The sequence below is a fragment of the Papio anubis genome, chromosome 2, assembly GCF_008728515.1.
Source record: "Papio anubis isolate 15944 chromosome 2, Panubis1.0, whole genome shotgun sequence".
Taxonomy (NCBI): Eukaryota; Metazoa; Chordata; class Mammalia; order Primates; family Cercopithecidae; genus Papio; species Papio anubis.
In genome coordinates, this window is record NC_044977.1 from 220001 (window position 1) to 242812 (window position 22812).

The 22812-nt window shown below is 32.3% G+C and overlaps 1 protein-coding gene and 1 long non-coding RNA gene across 2 annotated transcripts in view; both read left to right on the top strand.

Annotated features, from left to right (window-relative positions):
- Window positions 1-22812, top strand: part of ROBO2 (roundabout guidance receptor 2) — a 1748812-nt gene that overhangs the window by 55169 nt on the left and 1670831 nt on the right. The window lies entirely within an intron of this gene.
- Window positions 9839-22249, top strand: LOC110742124. Its single transcript, XR_002519481.2, has 2 exons — window positions 9839-10771; window positions 15057-22249. It is a non-coding gene; the product is annotated as an uncharacterized LOC110742124 (long non-coding RNA).

Here is a 22812-nt window from a genome sequence, read left to right on the forward strand (position 1 = left end):
TTTAATTTTAATGATGCTCAATTTCTCAATTTTCTCTTTGTCTAAGCCAATAAATCAGAAAGCTTTTTATCATTTCATATGACTTGATATTCAGGCAAGGTCTATATAAGCCCCTTTCAAGCAGTCATAAAGTTTAGAAGCTCTCACCTCACAAACAATAACAACAACAACACAGAAACACAAATGACAGCTTTTGATGTTGTCTCGGTAATTTCTCAATTCAGGAGCAGATTACCGAGGTTTACAAGCAATACATATAGATGTCAGTTTCACAATAAAATACCTTACGATATTTGTCAAATCGCCTTAGTTTTGGTCTACTTATTGCTATTAGACTAAAATGTAATTTGTCAGACGTGAGAAATCTTTTTGTAGTATTTTTTATGCAACTAAGTATTTATTTTAGCTTTTTTAGTTCTTCCCTTGCTGTTTCTCCAGTATGGTCATTCCAGTTGTCTATATAGATGTATTAATACCAGGTACATAATAAATACAGTTATCTCCCACGTGTACCCCAACCCCCTTCCCTGTTCATACAGTCAACATAAAGGAAGCAGGTCAAAAGGAAAGCATGTATCCTGTGACATGCTAGGTTGTAAGGAAAGGTACAAAATTAATTTGCCATGTCTGAGTTTTCTTCTTCTCTGTCTTTGTTCCATGTAATGCATGTACGTTTTTTATTCCTCAGGCCTCTCCAGTCCTACCACTCTCAAGGATACCTGATACAGCTATAAGGCTCTGTCTTTATCAGGTCCCTCTGGGTTACCCCAGGCCAGGAGTGGGAAATAGAGGAAGTGAATGTCTGTGTCTTTATTATGTATCACACCAAGCAGAAACCTAAAGAAGCCTGTGCAGCGAATGGCTCTCCTCTTTCTCCAAAAACCACCTACCCCTTAAACTCCCACTGCTTGAAGGAAAATCTTGTATTAGTCTCCCCATTTTCTCCTCAAACTTGCTTTAGCAAAGCAGTTCCTAAACCTCTGTTAATGTATGTCCCCACCCCTAAGTCACAATACTGTCTTATGTCACATCACAGAAAAGAAGTTCAAAACAAAACAAAATGAAACAAAGCCACAGTGTTATAAGAAAAATAGGTAAATTTTACAAAAGTTGTGTACTGTATCTCTGCTTTGAATTTCATCATTTGCCAAAGATAGTAAAACTCTTGGAAAACTATAAAACAGGAACTTACCTAATATGTTTTACCCAATGTTTTTCAAACATTTTTGGAAGGATGCTTATTAACATCTTGCACAGGTAATGTTCCATGAAAAATTTAGCATAGGACCAATCAGGTATTATGCAATAATGCAGATATATGAAAAATTAATATAATAAAATAAATGAGTTTTCAAAAGGTATTGATCATAGATCCACATTTTTTTTTTTGGTTCAGGTGAGGCAATTAGAATGTCAAAAAATTAAAGAAGCATAAAACAACCATCTAGTGAGAGGGACGAATGCTACTGGCTGGAAAGTTATTAGAAGATAAATCAGTATATTGACCTTTTTGCCCTCTATGTAGTTTTTTTGTTTCGTTTTGTTTTGTTTGTTTGTTTTTTGCTAGTACCAATAGAAACAAGTTCATTTTATGGTTTGTGTCACTGGAAATGTATAACTTAGTGGTAGCTATATAGCAAACTTCAATATGTATAACAAGAGATTAGATGTAGGTTTAACATCATTATTTAATTTATTTGCTTGAATACCAGTAAGGAATTTCCACTTCAGCTCTTGTTTTCAAGACAAGTGTTTAATCAAATCCAGAATTCATTTTGCAAGAGGGCTTTGCGTAGAATATAAATTTCTTTGCAAGAAAAATCATTTGTACATTTGGGTTTGAGAGCAGTTTAATGTCGATACAACTTCTTTCCAGGCTTTCGTTTCCTACTTTTTGTGTGGGAATAATCTCATGATGTGATTGTGAAAGTCTTAAAAGATAGTGTTTGCAAAGATACTCTGTGCATTCAAAGTATGCTCTATAAACTTCATTGCTGTTCACATTTTGGGTTTATGAGGCTTCCATTTGCTGGCAATTCAAATGTGACTCTGAGTTAGATGCCGTGGTGCTGGAGATGATGTTTATAGGAGTTTAAAGCACAGATAGACAACTAGATCGTCCTACCTACCCAGACTGTGCTTCTCATGTTCACTGTGCCCTTTCTTAACCTTTGGAAACGCTTTTATTTATCTATAAAATGGGCTATAACTTCATACAGTTGTTTTATGAAAGGTTAATGCACAGAAAAAGACTTGTGCTAGGTATATGGTTTCTTCTCAATTAAATGGAAGCCTTTGCTTGTATTTGTCAATAGAATTCATCATACTTTAATCTCACATATTCAGTGCTTTACATCATTGTTGGCACATGATACGTACTCAACCAGTATTAATGTTTAGACTGCACAAGGGTTAATTATGTCTAATTTCTCTCTCTACAGGAAAGAATATAGTCCAAGGTACCTTGTTTAGCTGAGGCAAAGTTTGCATTTATTAAAAATGTAAATGTTATCTTGAAATGATGCTTGGTCGCACAGAACTATGGGTTCCTATCTCTAAATCATTGTGATCAGTAGTGAAACTATGTACTCTGTGTCCGTCCTACTACCTACACTGCTGGAATCTGGAGCGTGACTTTTGAGTCTTTCTGTAATGCCTTACCTCTCGTCAAAATTCACAAGACCTGCTCTCTGGATTGTGAGACTTATGCATCACCAATAAAAAGGTGCTGTCCTAATGGCATTCCAAAGCCATTTGAAATGAGTTGCTTTAGTTTCCAGTGAGTCATTTTTTATGTTGATTATCATTACTTTACCATTACCTTTTACTTTGGAAATGTCAAAATCCATTGGCATGTTCCTTGGAATATAAAGATCATACAGGGTCATTGAGATGAGTTTGGAAATATCAGTCACGGAGATCTTCTAGTGGGATAATGTTGTTGTTACAATTGCTGGTATTCTGTTCTTCATGTTTCCTTCAGTAGAATGTAAAGCGAACAATACACAAGCGTCATACAGGCAAGGATTCTTTTGCTTGTTCAATGAACACTACCTTCACACAGTAGTCAGTTAACATTCACTGCTACAATGCATGTTGGATGGCAGCTCTTTTATTTGCCATTAGCATTAGCCTACTTTATAGCAGTTGGACAAAAAAGTTGGACAAAGTGTGTTGATCTTTTCTGAAAAGATAAATATGTCTTTCTTTCATTGTTGCTTTTTCTGTGGGCAAGTTGATAGACATTGTACTCCTGATGTATTTTAGGGCATACAATTGAAGTTATTAGATACTTAATGTTTGTTTAATTATAATATGAAGGTTTGAGTTTCTGTTTCATTATTAAATAATTTATGTTATGGTAGTGTTGCTTAACTTAGTGTGCAAGGCCTACAAATAAACATATCTTACAAACTACCTTAAAATAAATCTAACTTTTTTTACTGAAATATTTTTAAACATATTGAGGTTGGAATTCCAGGTAATTGTACACACACACACAAACACACATGCACATACATTAGGTTTTCATTTGGTTTACTTGTTCCTATTATTGAAATTCCTATGCTAATAACCATATCAGTTTATGAAACTCATTTTGAGAAAAAAGGCCTAAAATATAACTCATTTTAAAAATGATTTTATCTTAATTTATAATGTAGTACTTTAATAAAATATGGTAGAGCAATTTTGTATGAATATTTATGCTAAGCTTCCTACATAAGTTCCTGCATATAGTCTAGTTTTTAATAGGTTTTTTTTACTTCAGTATTGACTTTAAAGTCAATGACATTTAGTGTTTTTTACTTTACAGTTCTAAGTTACTTATGCTTAAAAGTCATCTGACTTTTAAGTTAATGTCCAACTTGATTGTTTTCTCTCTGTATCTTATTGATGTGTTTTTGAAAGTAGATAGATTTTGAAAAGCATTACTAAGAGGGATTTTTTTTTTTCATCTTTGGAAAGTAACTTGGGATACATGGTTGTCTTTCGTCTTTGTCCTCCTCCCTACCCACAACTCCCCATTCCAGATCATTAGCTAAACTTGTGTGCTGAGGTTAATATTCTGTTTTACCTTTCTTGTCAAATTGCTAGATACAACTTTGTTCAGTTATATACTGTACAAACAGAATCTCATCTTAACTTTTTAATCTCCGTCTAACCTCATATTGTTGTTGTTTAGAAGAGGATTTCCTATTAGAAATACAATAATTTTACTTCATGTGGAATCTTCAATATAAGAAAGCAGAAAAACATGTTGTATCAATGGTTTGCATGTGTCATGCTGCTACTTGAGGGCAACTGATATTAGAAAAAGTGACGCTATATTTCTGAACATAAACCTTGTTTCATCTTAGAATTTAGTGTTGAACCTATTTTGTACCTCATTGCTATAAACCTTATGTATCTAATGAGTTGTTGATATGATATGATTAACTGCCTTGGCCAAACTCAAGATCTTACTCACACATACAATACGCACAGAAAAGTTATTTTTATTTGTTCGATCACTCCTTTAGTCCTTCATTTATTTCACAAACATTCATTGACACTTACATGGAAGCACTCTTATCAGAATAGAATATACCCTGTTAAATCAGACATGATACTTGCTTTTGTGAAGCTTATGCTTTAGTGGAGAAACAGAAAGTCAAGCAAAAACTCAAAAACTATACAATTTTAAATTGGGTATGTGCTAATGAAGGAAAATGTGGCACTGTAAGAAAAAATAATAGGGAGTTAAAGGATAAATAGGAGTTTGCTGGATGAAATTTATGAAGGGCTGAGGATTTCAAACAAAAGAAACTAATGCAGGGGAGTGCAGCTTTGGAGTCAAGAGTGAAGTTCTAGGACATAGAGAGTGAGGAAATGGTGGGAGAGGGGGTCAAAGTAGCTAGGATTTTATATATGACCAATGGGAAAATACTGAATAATCCTAAGCAGGAAGACAATGATGTATGTTCATCTTCATTACAAATTCTTATATCTTTAGTAGACCTGTTTTCAGGCAAAACTTCCTAAGAGAATAGTAACAAAGAGAAAAAGCAGTAGTCTCAAATTATCTCTAATTCACCTGATGACTTTAAGTTAAATGGCCTCAACATTTTGTAATGCTTTTCCTTCTTATAAAGTAAGGAGTTTGGATGAGGTGAGGTATCAAATTTCGTTTAGCTTCAATTTCCTGTAATTTGATGGCTGTCAAGACATGCTTTGCTTTGTTCTATTTGTAAGCCAGAGTAACTTTAAGGCAGTCTATTAACTAGGAGAACTACTTCTTTACTTTTAAACTTCAAAATTATGATGACCAAAGTATTTTAAAGAGCATTTAGAAAGTAGACAAATGAAAAAAATTTTAACATTTTGAAATGCCTCTTTCATTTCTTTTTGAAACCTGGGTTTTTGGTGGTAGTGATGATATTTATTTTTGCCAAACTAACCATGCTATGTAATTTTGTAGCATTTTGTGTTGATGACCACCATAAGTGTAGTATTCCCATATGTTTTAAAATTTATCTTTACAATTAATATATTTTCACTGAATTATGAAAATATAAATTAAACTATAATTTCTAATACACGTTTAATGAGATATTATTAGGCATTACCTGAAAAGGATTCCTGGAGAACTAAAGAATTTCTGGTTAAAAAAGGGTTGAGCAGGTTTCCCTAGTGCGGTACTCTCAGTCTCTAGGATGGAGGCTACAGCATAAAATATCTTCCAAATTTACTTCACACATTAGCCCTTAGATTTCATGAATTCCTTTTTTTTATATATATATATTTTTGTAGTGCACAGTTAGTTTCTTTGCTCTTCAGTATTACACTTGCTTATGTGAGTGTCTAAAACCAAGTTTAATTTTGGAAATTCTTAATTTTATATTTGCATTTTGAAGTGTGTTTAAATATAATATTAAGTTTGCTAAAAAGCTATGTTTCTATTTCTACCTACAAATTCAGTGTCCCATCAACAGAAAAAAATATCTCAGTAATATTTTAAAGTTACTTACTTTAGTCTTTGTCGTTAAAGAATAAAATTTACCTGGCCCCAGAAGCTACCTATGGAGGAAATATAAATATTATTATTACCTACTAATGTTAATATACAAAATAGTCAATTATGTGTACAGCAGTTAAATATATATAAAAGTGAAATATTTATAAATGATACAGGACTCACACGTTTGTATGCCTGCTGTGCAATCACAGACTGATAAATTGGTAAAGCAGAGTTTGCAGTAGAGAAAGAGTTGAGTGATTGGAGGGCAGCTGAGTGAGGACATACGAGCACCCTCAAGTCTGTCTTTCCAGAGCGTACTTGGCTGGGGTGAGGGGATTGTAGAGGACCAGGGGCTGGAAAATTGGGTTCATTGACTGCTTTGGGTAAGGGGGATTAAATTACTAGGATGTAGAAACTTCATTCTTTGGTGAGTCAGCTTCTCCTGGAGTCCTTCAGAGCAGCTGATGTCAGTAACTTCACTGGTATGTAGGATCTGAAAGAATACCTCAAAGAGAAAACGTAACATTTCACAATGCTCGAGTTGTTATCTATGAGTAGTTAAGTTTAACTATAATCTTGTGACAGGATATAAATGATTGTGGGACCATACCTAGTAAGCAATTATGAGGAAGCAGGACAGACAGCAAGTTAACTTGTTTAAGGCTGGATGTGCTGGAAGCTTGGTTTATTTTTATTTCATTCCCCTCCCTTCTTTCCCAAATAATTTTATAAAGATTATAGGGGTGGTTTCATTTTTCATTTCCAATATTTTATCGGTTAATAAAAGCTCATATTTTCTAGACATTTTTGTTGATTAAGCTAATAAGGTGGCATTTACCAATGGATCTTAAAATATGATATGCTAAATGAATTTCTATTTTCAAAAAGAATTGTGCATGATCAATAAATCACTAAAACATTAAGACAGTAAGCAAGCAAACTATATTTTTAAATTTACTAGTGGTGCAATCTTGTGCAAGTCACCTGGCACTTTATGCCTTAATTTCTAAAAGAAAAAAGAGAACTTCCTAAGTTACAGAATTGGGTTCAAATATAAATTAGAAATATAAATATGAAGATATTAGAAATATTAGAAATATGATTATGAAGGTAACTGCCAAAGTGTTAGTGACTAACATACACTTAACTATCATTGACAAAATTATTATTATTTTCATTTTTGAAATAATGGAGATATAGTAGAGAAGATTTTGTTAATTTGAGGTGTTTTAAGTCTTTATTCAGTAAGTTCTTTTTAAAAATTTACAGGAAGAACTGAAGGGACATAAAAGGTTCATAATAAACACAGCAGATGATTTCTGACCCTTGAATCCAGAAACTGGACCCTAGTCTATTTTTCTCTCTTATTTCTAGCAAACTACCTAGACAAAGTTGGAGAATGACATTTTTTTTTTATTTATCTCAGCTTCAAAAATTTCAAAATGTAGTTTTTCATTAGTAGTAGTATTTCAAGGTAGAATATGTTATATATTCAACATTACACTAAGTGATTTACTTTTATATAAGTTATTCCATTTAACCTTCAGAATACTGTGTGGAACATTTGTATTATTTTTACAGATTAAGAGATTGGTTAGCAGAGGTTGAGTAACTTGCCCAACACTGATACATTGCTAAGGAGTGATTGACCTATAATTGAGTTAGGCTTCATCGAACTACTATGCTCCACTGTAAATACATGAGATTACAGGTTAAAGTTTGAGAATTACTTCTAAGTAATAAATACCTCACTCAATTTTAATATCGATTTCTGGTAAAATTCTTTATAAAGGGTTTAGCATTCTTTGTACTGTTTGGGGTTGGGTCAGGGAGAAGACAATGAAAAGAGAACAGAGCATATAAGAAACATTTTGCACATCTGACTTCCAAACTGATCCTCTAAATAGATTTTTTATGCTCTCTCATCAAACTGAAACTTTTTGATGGATATAGAAACAAAAAATATTGTATTAAAAATATTGAGAAAGATTGGGGAGAAAGAAAAAATTTTTTCAAGAGAATCAAACTCTATTATTTAAGGTATATTTCTGTGTGAATCTTGACAGTAATGAAAGAAATATGTCAGCAAAATATTAGAAGTAATTTAATATTTCATTGTCACAAAAACAATAATGATTAATATGTAGCAATCACTAATCTAGGGTGTTGTTGCTCTGACTTATATTCATTTCCCAAATATTCCAATGACCTTATATTAATAAAAGAAAACATTAAAGTAGTATATTAATATTTTGCAAGCACTTACTATGTGTATTTTGAAATTTTGTGGTGATCTGCTGAGTGACTTTGAGTCTCAGAATTAGAGAAGTTTCTAATAATTCTGGATTAAACAAAATGTGACGGGAGTTAATCTTGAAAGCAAAAGAAAAATAACTCATCTATGCAAGAAAACAACTTTGTGATTAACACCTGACTTTTCATCAGAAACAATGATAGTCAGAACACAATGGGTAGCACATCCAAAGTGCTGAAAGAATAAGTGTTTTGTTCTGTTTATGTTACCAAAGTTGTAATGTTTGTAGTATTTATATGTAAAGGGAAAAAAAAGTTTAAGAGGAATTAGACATAGTCAATGGAAAGAATATGACCAAGAATGTATTCTAGATCTGGCTTGATTAGATGTAACATGTTTAACTTTGGATAATTCATGAATCCTTTGCAAATCTTTGTTTCTTTGCCTCCGAAATAACTGGGCTGGAGTCAACACTAAAAAGCTTGAACTCCAAATATTGTGTATATCTGTTATTTCAAGTTAGTATATTTTATGTTTCCTTCTTGATGGAAGCTTGTCTTATTTTGTTCTCTACAGTCTGTATTTTTTTCTTTTCATAATTCTGTAGCAATTGTGTTCCAGATATAAAAACAATTCTTTTGTGCTGTGTGAAAATATGTATTCTTTTATTAAATCTGCCAGATAAATGTGTTATTTCAAGTGGGAGACTATGATTTTTCTCTATAGATGATGGGTAGCATTTTGTTGTTGTTGTTGTTGCTGTTTGTTTGCCTAACTTTACTAGTAGGTAGATATTTGAATGTCTGATCTCATTAACCATCACTCCTTCTAAATCTGTCTCCTTTTCCTTCTAAACCCATCTCTTTTCCTTCATGTCTTTCACCTGAGTGATGCTAGAAACCCTTCAGGTCTCTCACCTGAGTTTCGTTAGAAATCCTTTGGGTCTCTCACCTGAGTGACGTTAGAAACACCCGAGTGCCCTTAGAAACCCTTCAGGTCTCTCACCCGAGTTTCGTTAGAAACCGTTCGGGTCTCTCACCTGAGTGACGTTAGAAACACCCGAATGCCGTTAGAAACCGTTCGGGTCTCTCACCTGAGTGACGTTAGAAATCCTCAATGAAATTGGTATTGTGCCCAGCTAAATCCATCTGATTTTTACTTTTAAAAATGGCAAGTTGATATAACATTTCATATACTATATAAAAGAGAAAAATCAGAACAACATGTAATTGACAGTTTTCTGAGTTTCTTTTAGTCTTAAGTTTTGAAATTGTTTTTATCTAGTTTTATTTATTTATTTATCTATTTATTTATTTTTTACAGACAGGCTCACTCTGTCACCCAGGGTGGAGTGCAGTGGTGCAATTATGGCTCACTGTAGTCTTGATCTCCTGGGCTCAAGCAAACCTCCCAACTCAGCTCCCAAGTAGCTAGAACTCCAGGTGTGTGCCACCACACCCAGCTTTATTTTTTATTAAAGAAAAAAAAATTGTAGACATTAGCTTTCATTATGTTGCTCTGGCTGGTCTTGAACTTCCAGCCTCACCTGATCCTCCCACTTTTGCCTCCCAAAGTGCTGGGATTAAAAGTGTGAAACACCTCACCCAGCCTTGAAACTATTTTTTTAAATTGTCATTATAATACTTGATAAAATAAAATAAACTAAAACAAACATCTGAAAATGATGCTAACGTATTTGGGTGCTGGCTGTAAAAAGTCCGTAATGTGCTTTACCAATTATATTAGTTTTCTAGGGTGGCACTTAAACATGGGTACACACACACAGACTGGGTGGCTTAAACAACAGATATTTATTTTCTCGTAGTTCTGGAGGCTGTAAATCCAAGGTCAAAGTGCTCCTCTGAGGACCATGATGGAACGATTTGTTTTAGGCCTCTCTTCTTGGCTTGTGGATGGTTGCCTTCTCACAGCTCTGTCTTTACACAGTTGTACTTCTGTGCAAGAGTGTGTGTCAAACAGAAGTAGCATTTTAACATATAAGAGATGTAGCTGAGCTCTAAATATAGGAGACAGTATGATGATTTTTTACATTTCAAATTCTCTGCCTGCATAAGAATATTTTTGCAGAATGTGTAAAACAATCTAATGAATTGATTGGAAGGTGCAGGAACAAGAAATATGGTTGTGGTTTTTACATAAAGCTTTTATATAGTTCCTTTAAACATATAATTATCTCATTTACCTAGTAAGCCAGTGGGTATATTTTATTATTTTTGATCCTCTGATTTTTCTGATTATGGTTCACAAAAAAACCATAAGATAAACTGCCATCCTGTACTTTATCTTCATGCAACAGTTTTTTTCTGCTAAATTAATATTTTGTATATTTTTATTTTGTATATATTTGGTATAATTCTGTTAATATTTTATATATTTTGTATATTTGTATATGAGACGCAGATGCTTTAGACAACGTGAAAATATCTTCAAACATCCCTATTTTACCAAGGAAGAAAGATAACCAAAACACATGATTTAATAGATTTGAGAATTAACTGGTAAGTTACCCAAGTTTCAATTTCCCAGAACTCTAATATATATCCCTGCATTCTTATCATGAAATATAGAGAAAGCACCATTTTGTTGCATATTGTTACATTTATTTATATTGTAAACATAATCTCAAAGTTTATATTTTGCCACCATTTATGCATGAACTTTTCATGACAAATATTCCTAAATATTCATTGGAAGTATATGTTTCCCAGAATGGTAATTTCAGGAAGTCGTGCTATTATCCAACTGTCAATTTGTTCATTTTATTTATTTATTTATTTATTTATTTATTTATTTATTTATTTATTCTGTTTATTTTTAAGGCTTAGCGCGAGTGGAAAAGAAAAAAAGAAATCTGTAACTGGTTGTGATTAGTTCGTTTTGAACACCACTACATTTGAACTAGCCTGACAATTTATTTTTCATCTACACTTACCTCATGAGCACTCCCTAATTTTTGCTTATCTTAAGCAATTGAAATTTGAAATTTCACCCAAGCTTTAAACTAGTTAGAAATATATTTTTCCAAAATTCAAACTCCATACCGTTAAGCTCATACCTTTTTGAAATGTAGGAATATTTTCACTACTGTTTAAACCCAAACATTTCTAACTCTGTGTTGCAGATATGGATATGAGGAGGCTACTGCTACAAGTTTATATATGCTGGCTATTTTGCATTTCAGTGACTGATTACTGTTTCTTTAGGAATGGATGTATTTCTCTTGTTCTATAGTTACCATTCACTGAAGTGTTAAATATGCAATCAATATTGTATATGAGCTATTCAGATGTGTGTGATGTACACTTGCACAGGGGTCTTTGTGCTTTGTGATTAGTATAACTGTGCATACCCATCTTGTTTGTGAGTCTTTTGGTCATTCCAAACTAAGCTAATCATCCTGTACTTTATCTTCATGCAACAGTTTTTTTTCTGCTAAATTAATAGTTTGCATATTTTTATTTAGTATATATTTGGTATAATTCTCTTAATATTTTATATATTTTGTATATTTGTATATGCGATGCAGATGCTTTAGACAACATGAAAATATCTTAGAACATCCCTCTTTTACCAAGGAAGAAAGATAACCAAAGCACATGTTTAATAGATTTGAGAATTAACTGGGAAGTTATACACGTTTCAGTTTCCCAGAACTCTAATATATATCCCTGCATCCTTATCATGAAATATACAGTAACAAGGAATGAAATTAATATATTAAAGTATCTTAATCTATCCAATTAAATGGTATTTTGAAAAGGACTTTAATGCTCTATCTTTTGACATTGAAATAAAGTGAGTTTGTCTTGACATTCCATAAGATAATGAAGAGATGGTAATTACATCTTTACATTTTATTGCTCTTTAAATTGCAGAATCTTCGTTATTTCTGCAAGAGATCACAAGCATGTTCATCGTGACTATTATACAAAAAAGCTTTATTAATACATCTATAGAAGAAGCCAAATCATTCATTCCATGACTAGGCAATTAAGTAATCCTATCAAGATAAAGAAGTAATGGCTAAAATTCGTTGGGTAAAACCATAAGACATAATGTCAGCAAGGTGAAATAACTTCTCTTTAGCACTTTGCCTAAATAATGTTTTTTTTTTTAAAAGAGACATATGCAAAATGCACATGAATATGTCATGAATTAATTTGTGTATGGTTTCCCTATAAAATAGTCACAGTAGCAACCAAAATTATGAGTTGTAAAACTCAGTGTTTTTAGATAAACAACTTTCTTAATGCTGTTTTCCATTTGATGCTGGCCTAATTTTCTGGACTTCCACACAGATTTTATAATTAGTTGGATATAGTGGTTGTATGATTAATAAATATAGACTGTGGTGCTGCCATGTTTGCCTTTGAATCAGGCCTCAACCACCCCATATGGCATGAGTGAGGTCAGGCCAGAACCTGGGTTTTCTCACACAGAAAAATAGTCATAGAAACATCAATCTCATAATGTTGTGTGTTGGTTAAATAAGAAAATTACGTAAAATTGTCAAAGCACAATAGCTACACATAACAGGCGTTCAAGTATGAGTGCCTATATTCGGATCTCTGCTGCCCTCACTTTTCTATTCCCTCAAATGATAACAGAAGTTATATTTGAAATCACTATTCCACTTTGTAATTTCTGTTGTGGAAAAATAGAGAAATCTCTATCTTCTTATGTAGTGACTTTTATCTGTGTATCTTCTTGAGTCTCTTGAGTTACATAATTTTCATGTATACAATTAGTTTGACCTCCAGTCTCTACAGACAGTTTATCAACACACTGCTGCACATAGACTCGAGTCTTCGATTTCCACAATGTGTGCATGTGTATTTATTAATATATTTTATTTTCTGCCTGTTGAGTTGATGGGAGAAAAGTGAAGAAATCGTAAATAAAATTTTTACTCCAAGATAATGCGCTGATTTTCCTTTTAAGGAGTGTACCAGTATAACTATTTAAACTTGGAACTCTTACACTATCTTTTTTTCTCTTTTTTGTAAGTATCTCAAACTGAAATGACTGTCAGCAGGATGAGGCACATGCCAGTATATACTGCCAATTTGAGATAGTTCCTATCCCAGGACATTTTTTAGAATTTTCTATATGCCAGTCTTGAGAAAATTTCAGTTACTTGCAGAGTTTTCCTTTGTGCAGAAGTGAACTCAGTTCACATATTTTGACTTCACTACTAAAAGTTAAGCCAATTTTTATGACTGGAGGCAACTGACTCAACTTTAAAAATAATTCTAGGTGTCTCTAGGATTACTATATATTAACACGAAAAGGGTTGTAACCACATACTACAATAACTACAATAATTATTAACCCTATAAATTTGTTCTGATGGCAAAAAGGTACCCAGGTACAAACAATAGTGTTACAAGGCATGGAGTCATCTTGCATTTTTCATTATAATTTCATATATAATTTCATTTTTCATATATAACTTCATTTTTAATGCATAGCTACCATGCAGAGATTTTCAGAAATCACCTTATTGAGTTGCCCATTTCTAAGAGATATGGAAGCAGATATTACTGAAATCGGTAATTAGGATGCCATGATTGCTTGAAGTAATGTTGACTTGAAGTGTCTTCAGTGTCCAGAAGCTTTCCAGGCATACAGCAAATGCTCAATTAGAGAGTGAACAATTTAAAAACGTAAAGGCCACACGACAAGTATAATCTTGAAAAATAACCTCAAATATAAACTTCATGTGATAATTCATTTTTTAAAATTTACAATAGTTTATTTTTGTTTCGTTATTTTCAAAAATGGTTGTGATCAAGGTGATACATGCACACGTGATCAGAGAGGCAGTTAATTAGGATGATAGTTGCCTGAATCAAGATCTGTTGTTCTATTTGTTTTGTATGTGGCAACAATAATGTATTCACACCAAAGTATTTGATGGTTTGGCTGTCAACACTATGAATATTATTACTGTCCCCTCAGGCTTTACTGATGAGTCTACATTTATCGGGTTGTCTCCTTCCTCTACTTACCTTCCATCACTGCTGCTCTAATAGTATTGAAGTAATTGTAAATCTCTCCCATTGGATTACTTTTTCAAGTTTTGAAATTTGTAATGTATACATTAAGTTTTGATAATCTACATTTTAATTTATTTACTTTATTTTCATGGTACATATTTAAGGCATACATATATGCTATGAAATTATTACTACAATCAAGCCAATTAACCTATCCATCACCTTCCATAGTTATCTTTTTTATGTGATTGGCAAGAGCAGCTAAAACATACACTTTTAAAAATTTTCAGTATAGAATACAATATTATTAACTATTGGTATCATACTATACGTTAGATACAACTTACTCATCCTACATGACTGGCGGTTTGTACCCTTTGATCTGTTTTTTTTCATTTTCTCTTAATCCGTATCCCTGATGACCACTATTCTACTGTGTCTATATACTTGGCTTATTTTTAGGTAGCACATAAAAGTGAGGTCATGAAATATTTTTCTTTCCATGTCTGGTTTATTTCACTTAGCATAATGCCATCCAGGTTCATCCATATCATCAAAAATGGCAATTTTAATCTTTTTTTAAGATTGAATAATATATGTCTATAATATTTATATTACAATACAGAGTTTATAAGATTATAATATTATATATAATATATAATAACTATATATCACAATTTCTTTATCCAATTGTTTTCATAGCTTGGCTATTGTGAATTATACTGCAATAAACATGAGAATATAGATATATCTTTCATATACTGATTTCAGTTCCTATACCCAGCAGGGGGATTGTGGAGTCATACAATAGCTGTATTGTAAATGTTTGAGGAACCTTCATACCATTTCCCAAAATGGCTGTATCAGTTTACACTCCCGCCAACAGTGAACGTGAGTTTCCTTTTTCCACATCCTATCACACTTATCTTTTTTATATAATAACCATGCTAACAGTTGTGAAGTGATATAGTTGTTTCGATTAACTTTTCTCGGATTAATGATGTTGAACACCTTTTCATATACCTATTGCCCTTCGTATGTCTTTTTAAAATAACGTCTATTCAGATACTTTGGCCAATCAGAGTGTCAGTCAGGGTGTTTTTTGATATTGAGTTGTGTGAGATTTTTATTTCACATATCAAACCCTCTCTGATATATGGTTTATAAGTATTCTCTCCCATTCTGCAGGCTGCCTTTTCATTTTGTTGAGTGTTTGCTGTGCAGAAGTTTTTCAGTTTGATGCAGTCTCGCTTGTTTATTTTTGCTTTTGTCACCTGAGCTTTTGGTGTGATGGCCAAAAACCATTGTCAAGGCCAGTATCAAGGAGTTGTTTTCTCTGCGTTTTCTTCTGGGAGTTTTATATAGTTTCAGGCCTTACACATAGGCTTTCAATCCACCTTGAGCTGGTTTTGTGCACAGTCTAAGATAAGCATCCAGTTTTATTCTTTTATATAAAGATAACCAGATTCTCACTCTTGCTTCTTCATAGGAACCATTCTTTGCCCCAATTTTGGCCAAGTATCTTCTACCCCTCCTTCAAGTCTAAGTGCGACAAAAAATGCACCTTTCTCAGGAAAGACATTTATTGTTCACTCATAATTCTATCTTTAATAGACAAATCCAATAGAATATACAGTTCACAAGATTACAAACAAGGTTTATGTTTCTTTATAAGGAGTAAGCACATTTTTGAAACACAGGGTAATTCTTGACAATAAAACCTGCAACTCATTATGATTTTTAAGTTGTGTGAGATGTGGATACCCAGCATTTTCATGATGAGGCTGTGCTTTCTTACATTTTCAGTGAAGAAGAAGAATGCCAACAGAGGGTTAATTCCAGATAAAATGAAATGTTCCAAACAGTATATATTGTTTATTTGAATCATCTGTGGGGGAAGGAAAGTTAATTTTCCAAAGGACATTCCTCCTAAATTCTGTCTTAAAGTTGTTTGTAAGTAGAAGATTGAGTTTATATTACATTACAAGACTATAATGTCTTTATTAAATTCACTGTGCAATCTTTAATCAAATAAGTAAATGCATTATTTATTTCCAAGTTTGAAGCACACATTCTCTTCAGCTGAAATGCCAATTCTGGAGGAAAACGTATCTAATAATACATGAAACTGAAGGCCATTTTTACTTTTTATTATTCTTGTAGCATTTAAAGACTAAAAGTCTGTCTTATATCTAGTTTCATGTTTTCAGGAAATATGCTTTTTGAAACTATTCTCATGAATATGAAATTAACCTCAATAAATAATTTGTTTTTGAACTCTTATTTCATGCTAATTACATATCTTTGGCCAAAACATTTTTAATCCTCTTCTTTGTTCTTTGAGACATTTTGACAATAAATTCAAAACTTTTAATGGAGAATATTTAAAAGGTCTTCTTAAAATAAAAAAAAAATTTACTTTTTTTCTTCATCAAAATTATGTTATTTATCCCTATATTTCTAATGTTTAGGACAGAAACAATTAGATGTGATTATGACCACTAAATAACTAAGTACAATATACATTTTTAGATTTCAGGCTTTAAAAGTAAAACACTTGTTACAATTTTCTCGTTAAATCATGTTCTTTGTACCATGAAAGAAGAGAATAAAAATAATCATGTTGTATATCAAAATATAACACTGAGGTATCATCTCTCTCAGAGATCTCTGAACACAATCATAAAACCTGAACATGTTTCTTTTAAGTAATATTTGAGTGATGAAGGCATCCAAAACTTGGAACAAAATAAGATTAAGGCAGAATAATAGCTTAAAAATTAGGTCCAAATTCTAGTTCGCTTGCTTGTGGCAAAACTTTGGTCAAGTAATTAGCCTCTGATTTCTCATTTTCTTCATCTATAAAGATGGAACAATTCAATCCATCCTACTTTGTCAAACTCTGTGAGAAAGCTGCATAACTTTGAAATTTTGTGGTAGCGTACAATTTTTTAACCATCTAGATTATTGAAAATTCATTTAAAAATTAGCTATTTTTTGAAGTACAAATTCTAATAAATTCTATAACTTTGAAAAAATTTTTCAAGTTTGGAAAACTTCAGACTACATGGCTAAATCAGAGGGCAATACAGCATGTATACACAAATATATATCAAATTTTTTCTTGTAATGTTTTAGAGATTCTTAAGTTTTACAGAAGCTTATTCACAAAAGGGATTGCTACAAATTCAAAAATATATCCTTCACCCTGTTCCATTAATTGGAAAACATTATATAATCAAAGTGTCCTGCCTGTCTAAAGTACATAATAATATATAGCATCTTGAAATAAGTATTTCTGTTATTTTTATTGCTTATGTTGCGAAATCAAAGCTTATTGCAAAGTAAATCAAATAAATTATTCTATTCCATGCTTAGAAAAGTGAGATTTGAGACCCAATTTTAGATAATTCACCATCTTCATGGAAATGGAAAATGTTGCTAAGTCAGTTATTTGTTCTTCTTTTCCCTTCTCCCGTGGGTCCAATAAATGATTATTGAACAAATACTTATCAAAAAACTATTTTGAGCAATATAATTTAGAAGCAATATTATTAAGACACAAGCATTTTTAAGAGAGTTATGAAATATGCATAGAAATGATCAATAAAATAAAAATGTGTGAAATACCACAAAATGGTATACTTTATTGTTATGGGAGTACAAAGTTAAGAAAGTATTCTAAGGTGAATGTGAAGTTCTGGAAAGTACTTTTTGGCCGTTGACCAGGACCTCGTTTCAATGAAGGAAGCAAGAAGGGAGTGGTGGAATAGGGACACTGGACATCATGTTGAACAAATAGTAAAGACCAAATTCTGAAAAATGGATGGTCTCTTGAGAGAAAAATTATGTTTTTTGCTACCGGCTTGAATTACTACTCTTATATAAGCAACTTCTAAATAAATGAAACCAAATTTGATGATGTTAGGGATTGCCTGGACAGACTTGGATTTTGGAGAAATTCAGGGCATAATTTTCCTGAATTCAAATCATGTAGATCATTGATTCTCAAAGAGTGATCTGTGAACCAACTACATCAGTGTTACATTGAGACATAAATTCTTGGACCCCCAGATCTATTGAGTCAGAAACTCCGGAGATCTCAGCAATCTCTTTTGTAACATGAAGGCAGTCTGGCAGTAACTGTGGTAGCCCACTAAGTGTGGCTCCTACGGGAGCATCCCTGTTCACCCTGTCTAGTAAAGTCTAGTGACAGATGAAAATATAACAAATGACAGCGTACAATCTTTTATCTAAGCCATAATCCGTTAAATTCAGTCTTTTAACTATAAGATACTTCACTCAAATTTAAGCTATTCTAAATAACAACATTTTTCTGAATTAAGAAGACATAGGGTCAAGGGACCAGGCAATCAATTACTAATTAGTGGTTAGTTAACAAGAAATAAATAAAGCTATTATCAGAATGCCATTTACATAGGCAAAGCATAGTCAGGTAGGTAGATCATATTAGAAAGATTATAAGATGAATAAGTACCAATCTATTCTGTAACACTAGAAATTATAAAAATGAAAAAATAATCATCAAATGAACAAATATTGTAAGAGTCCTTCACATTAGTTTATCTTCATTATTGGAAGAGTGCTTTAGTACAAACTTTCCAGGCTCGGTTTGGCGGTATTGATCAAGAATTTAAAAAATGTGGCCATTGACACAATAATATGGTTAAAAATTCATCGTAAGGGAATAGAAATCTAAGCCAAGAACTAAAGAACCAGGAACTAAAAAGGCAAGGAATAGTGATGGAAGGAGCAAGATGGAGAGAGGTGAGACCTTGCACTAAAAATAAAAATTAAAACAACAACAAAAAGTGCAGATAGAATCTATTACCTGAATATGAACATAAAGGAAAAGCAACAGTCAACATTTTGTCTGGAATAATAGAATGTTTGAAAAAACAAGAGAGTAAGAAAAGGAAACTAATTTTGTAGAAAGAATGTTAAGTTTGTTTTTGGATTACTGAAATGACAGCAGGCCTTGGAAATGAAAGCAGCTAAGTAGCAGAGGGAATTGGCGATATGAAGTCTTAGATGCAGTGGCTTCTGATTCGTCAAATAAAAATCATAGTTGAGATTTCAGAGGTAGAAGAAAAGAGAAGATTTAAAGGCAGAAGATTAAAATTAATTACCCAGGGTTAGAAAAAATCATCAAAAAAGCCAGTAAAGATGGTAGGATAGGGCTCATGAGTAGTTAAGGTAGGGATGAAGGTGGGGAGGAGAAAAACCATGGCGATGTGGTTATATAACATGAGAATAATATAGAAGGAAGGGGTAATTATTTTAAAGAGGAAAGTGAAGGAAAAGAGCAATATGTGGTGGTGGGGACCAAATACTGCAAACAGCTCATAGTTTGCTGAAACTGAAGGGCCATTGGGATTGAACACTCTCAGGCCATTATGATTGCTAAATATAGTGCATTTGATGAATACAAAATGTAGAGGGTGAAAGAAGCAAAGTAGAAAAATATTTAAACACAAGAAAGAATAGGTACAGGCATTTGGTCATGTAAAATATAGTAGGCAAAAAGTGTATAGCAGTGCATAGAAGCAGAGATAAGTTCAGATAAGTTTTAATTTTTTGTTCAGAGGAACTCAGTTACAAAAGAAATTACGTTTGCTGTTGCAATTATTATCAGCATAATAGGAAATATTATGCACCCCGTATTTTCAAAGATAAGTGCATTTGAACAGTTGAGAGTAGTTACACTTCAAAGTAGCTATCATGGGGATGTTTTGGGGGTTAAAATCCATTAATTAAATAAAATTTATCAAAAATTTGTCAAAGTACTGTTGGCATCAACAGACAATTTAACTTTATGAGTTATGGCTTGTCCTGTAATTCTGTGTACTACTTCGAATGTAAATTTGGCTGAACAATGTTTCACATTTTACTGTCAGCAGTTAATATAATGGTATATTAGGTAAACATTTATAATGTTATCAATTATTTGAGTTTAATTTTACAAGAGATTTATTGAAAAGTTTAGTGTGTTGTAAATTTCCATATTGTACAACAAGAAGCAGTTTTGAGAGGCTAAAATATGTAGATACATTTACTTTCAGAACTTTTTAGACTTAAGTCACATTATATTTATTCAATGGTAATAGGAAAATAGTTTGTTGATCCCATGTAAAACATACAGAGATATTTGTTTATACAGATAGCATTTTTGATAAATTGATGAGCTTTATTTTATTTTTGTGGGGCTATAACATATTTTTAACCTGTCCTCAAAATATAAATAATAACAAGTAAAATTAACTATAATAATCTTTTTCACAATGGCTGAAAAAATTGAATTATTTTTAAGATTCATAATGTATGCTTAAAATTTGGAAGAAGATACATACTTTGGGATTAGAATTATCTAGATATAAAATAGTTGACAGATATCTAGACAATTATCACTGTCATAGATTGGTTTATTTTCTAATTGGGTACAATACATGAATATTGGCAAATTGGGTAAATAAGTTCTGCTATAGATAAAATTTAAACTTATTTGTACCAATTTAATAGTTTGTTGGCCTCTTTACAGGTATTTTTGCAAGGCCAAATCCTTTATCAAATTATTTATGTAAAAATGAATACTTTTTATAAATAACAAAGATATTCAAATATTTGAAGAGCAATTTCATCTACCCTTTATTTATATGTACTAATATACTTCAGTAGTCTCTGTTTAGATCATTTTAAAATGATTTTTATTAGCATTTCTCAAGTTTTCAGACAACTCTTTGTTTGCCATTATTTGTCTATCACTAGTTACCAATGTTTATTTTTTCAAGTAATATGATCCTTAATATCAACAATTATGACATTCAATCAACAATGTGGTTGATAGAAACCTTAAGAAAATTACCTGCTCTGATTACTTCTCAGTAAATAGAAGATGCTAACATGACTATATAGAAATAGTGTGTGAGAATTAAATCAAAGATTATGTGTGAATCTGTGATCTATAATTTATTAGCATAAAATAACTAAATAGCAAAATCCCATCTGGCCATAAATGGGAGAGATACTCACTAATGGAAGACAAGAAGGAGTGTTAATCTGATTTCTACATGACCAGGGAGGCTTTTTATCGGTTGAGTGTAAGTTGGAGACTGTTCAATTCCCATCTAAAGGCTTTGGGGCCATAGAACTCTAGTCACTGCCATGCAATTCTGAAAATCATTGAACAGCAACTCTCAATGTACATCAAGCAGAAGCCCCATTACCCATGGAGGTCTTTAGTTTGTGCCTATGAACCTTCATTAGAGAGGAGGTAATAGTCGCAATATCCACACAAATGGGAACAGCAGAAGCACACATTATAAAACGTAATTTAAAAAAAAACTCTACCAAAAATTTACATGTGATTATGCGTACACTATGACCCAGAAACTCAATAGAAATGTGTACATGTGTTTAAAAAACTGTACTGAAATGTTTGTGTTAGTAGTATTCAAAATAGCCACACATTGGAAATCACTCAAATGCCCAGAAAATGTAGAAGAGATAAATTAATTTTTGCACATTCATGCAATGTAATAATATTAAGCAATAAGATGGAACTACACCCATGGGCTGTAGTTAAATGACTCTCCAAAATCAATGTTGTGTAAAGAAATCTAGATACAAAAGATACATACTGTATCATTCCACTTATAAAAAGTAGAAAGGAGGGAAAGTTTTTGTGACCCTTGGAGTGGAAGAGAGGAACTTCAAAGACACTAGCAATAGTTCTTATCTGATTTGACTATTGGCTATGTGGATATTAACATATAATACATTCCCCAAAGTATTACATGTTAATAAAAATTTAAACATGAATTTTTAGTTGTCACAAAGAAAGAATGGGTATTTTCAATAATTCATATTAAAAACCCAAATCTAAGGAAGTTTCCACTGTGACACAGCATTATAAGACAGGGAGTGTGTAATATATGGAAGAGGAATTAGAAAAAAAAAGAAGACTCGGAGGAAATAAAAGGGAGAGAAATCCACTTATGAATGGCACAAACACATGTTTCCTTGCTACACATCTGTGGCAAGTGTTACTCCATACCATAGAATGGAATAAAGACCCATTATCTGTATGGTGTGTTTTATTTTTAGCTAGTTGCCTCTAAAGTTATGTTATCTATCAAGGAAATTTCTTAGTGTTTGCTTCCCGTTATGTGGCTTAGGTATTCTCAATTATCCCTCCCTTCTTTATAATGTGTTGTGTTGAATCACTCTTTCATATAATATCAAAGAATTGCAAAATAATATTTTTGTGCATAGATTATATGATGTGGTTAAAAGCAACCATTTCAGAAAAACATGCTAATTAACAGCAGATCAAACACTTAATGAAAGGAATTCTTGCCTGGCCTTACTCTGTCTCACAAATGTGCCTGGCAACATAATAGACACTTGATAGGTTCTGATACAACTAGAGCACAGATCAGAAGAAAGATCCAAACATATGCCAAACACATAGCTAAAAAGTAAATTCGAAGAAAACATTCATGGTCTGTGCTTGGTAGGAT